This window comes from Pinus tabuliformis, chromosome 2_1 (assembly GCF_031772625.1).
Source record: "Pinus tabuliformis cultivar Carrire ecotype Pingquan chromosome 2_1, CPIR1, whole genome shotgun sequence".
Lineage (NCBI taxonomy): Eukaryota > Viridiplantae > Streptophyta > Pinopsida > Pinales > Pinaceae > Pinus > Pinus tabuliformis.
Genome location: NC_142299.1, coordinates 704617968 through 704620857, shown reverse-complemented (window position 1 = coordinate 704620857; position 2890 = coordinate 704617968).

Sequence of the window (2890 nt, the reverse complement as noted above, 5' to 3'; positions counted from 1 at the left end):
AGGCAGACCCCGGTTACCAGCCAGTGTTCCATTCAGAATCATTGTCCAGATCTATAGAATGGTTATGGCCGGTACTATCATTGATGAAGGCATCTGTGAGTATCCTTTCCTCTGTTGCTTGGAAAGCACTGGGTTCCCCAGCGCTTTTACCTGAGTTGAGAAATCTCTCAGGTTTTGATAAAGGAACCAGTCGACCATTAGGGATCCTCCCCGATGTACCTGTTACATTGAAAGGGAAGACCGTCAGGATGAACGTGTTGGTAGTTCAAGGACCCTTGGATTATAACCTACTCCTTGGACGCGACTATGTTTATTGCATGGGAGCGATAGTCTCCTCACTCTTTAGAGTAATGTGTTTTCCACACGAAGGAAGGGTGGTCAAGCTCGTAGACCAACTTTCATTTCCGGGATCTCGCATCGCAAATAGTCAAATACCAAAATGGTCTGTTCGCTCAAGATTCGCCTCCGCCCCCAGTCCTCCTTCCCGATGAGCGCGAGTAATTCGGAAAGAAAGACTAGGACCCAGGGGGCATGCACCCTGGTCTGCTTCGGGCAGAAGAAACTCCGGGTATAAGGAAGAATTTCCGCAGAAGAACATGACTAGTCCGTACCCCGTCCGAAGGAAGTGGGGTTGTTCTGGAATAATGATCTTTTGTTAAAGTTATGTGTTTGGGAATCATTCACCTTTTGTCTAAAAAAGTGGGCAATGCCCAAGTAGGAATTCCCTTATTGTAACAAGTAGTCACCATCTTTAAATTCAAGCCTCGCCCATCGAAACATGTGTTTTGAAGGATAAGCAGGGGCAGTAAACTAAGAAGGAGACCGTATTGTTGTAACAGAGGGTAACCATCTTTGGACAACCCAATGATAGACACCGCCGAAGAAAGAGGTTGATTTGCGGCAGCGAATAGAACCACTCTTCGGATAATAAGAAAGATGCAAGCCTCCCTCGATAATACCAATGTTTTATCTTTGAGTAGTGTTCTTCTATTGCCACATAGATGTTTGTTAAAAGTGGGCCGACAGGAAGTCTGAGTACTGCGTAAGACCCCTTAAAATAACGAGAAGACAAGTATCGTTAGCATTAGATTAGCAAGATGACAAATAAGTAAGAACACCCAAAGAAAAACAGAAGTAGGAGAGAGGAGGGGCAGCCTCGAAATTCTATCCTATACCTGGGGGCATGCAAACTTTCTGGAGTGTAAGCTAGGGGCGGTTATTTATCTGGTTTTAAGATTAGCCGTTTCCGAACTTGCATGAAAGAAAGCCTGTGGGGCAAAGGTAAAATTTGCCAAAATTGGAGCATAGCTGTGGTAAGGCCCAAGCTCTATAAAAAATGGATCCTTAGAGGAGGCGTTCTTTTTATGACTGGTATATCGAGCAGTTTTAGCATATAGTTCATGCTCGTTAAAAAATAAACGCAAATTCGAGCAGTTTTATGACTGAATTTATGCTCGGTAAAAAATAGAAAAGTGTGAGCAAAAGTTTCCCCCAGAGTTCAAGCTCATGGAAAAAATGAACCGGTAAATAACCTTTTGAGATCGTAAATTCATCAGCCATAAGAACCTTGATCGTGTTTTCATCCATCACCTCCACTGTTCATTTGGCCGATCATTCACTTCCATTTGTGTGTTTACCTCTTTTGAGAAACAGCTGCGAAGAGTGATTTCACCTAGCCATCCTTGTGACACTGCCGAGATTGGAAATTCCAACCTGTACCTGGAATCTGTAGCTATCCCTGTTTATCACTCGTTCCTCAAAAGACGAGTCTTCTTTCAGCTCTTTTCACTGACTCGTAAAATATGAAAAGTTTGCCGAGTTTTGGCCTTCCAGCTCGTTAAATAACCGGAACGCTATCCCTCCTTTAAATTTTAATCTTTTTGGACCTGAGGGATTATTGCACAAAAGGATCGAGCGCTTGTCTTGTTCGGCTCGTTAAAAGTACCGAACGGCCATCCCTTCTGTATTGTTTTATACTTTTTCGGACTTAAGGGATTTGCTGACGAAAAAGGAATTATGGAGTTAACTTTCCGTACCTTTTTAGACTCTCTAAAAATGAAAAGGACCGAGTTTTCCTTGTCGTTAGACTCGTTAAAATGATTAAATAGCGACAAACTTGTCTTTAGACGAGAACGAGTTTCCCTATCGCTAGGCTCGTTAAATCTTAGCGATGGGCTTGCCCGAAGGGCAGGTTATAGAACAAGCATATGTTATCCTCCTCAAGCTTGACAAAAATAAAGAGGTACTGGTCAGAAATGACTGGGGAAAAATTGGGAGAACATCAAAGTTTAGAGGTAGCAAGTCACTCTTGAACATGACACTTTTCTTCCGTATCACATCGGGTTGGGTTGTCTCATTCACCGGTTTCATCACCATGGTCCTCGCCACACCATCCATTTGGGGTAATGCTACCGATCCATCACATCAGTGTCGTTATATGTTCAAGAGGGGTCATTCAGAAAGTGTCAACCGTGTCCCATCCACTACCATACATTGTCCTTCATCCATTTCATGATCGCCACCCTGAATCATATGTCACAGTTTGTTTCCACCTCCACTAAATCATTAGCTCCGTTCCGTGTCATTGATGTGGGATTCATTAAGGCCCTCCTTTGACGGATCGCTTCTTGTCGACTTTAGCTCATTATCCAAGAAGTCGATCTAGGAACACCCCCATCGGTACTTTGAAGCTTGCATGCCTCAATGGCAAGTTTCTCACTTCCGGCGACAGGTATACATCAATGACCTTCGACCAGAAGATTTTGCGTGGCGTTCGACGCCAAGTCCTTTATTCACGCCATGTGAATTGTACTGCCGTACCTTGAGGGTCATCGTCATTATTGGTGATTCCTCTCGCGCTTGTTAACGGTTTCCATTATTGACCGGTAAT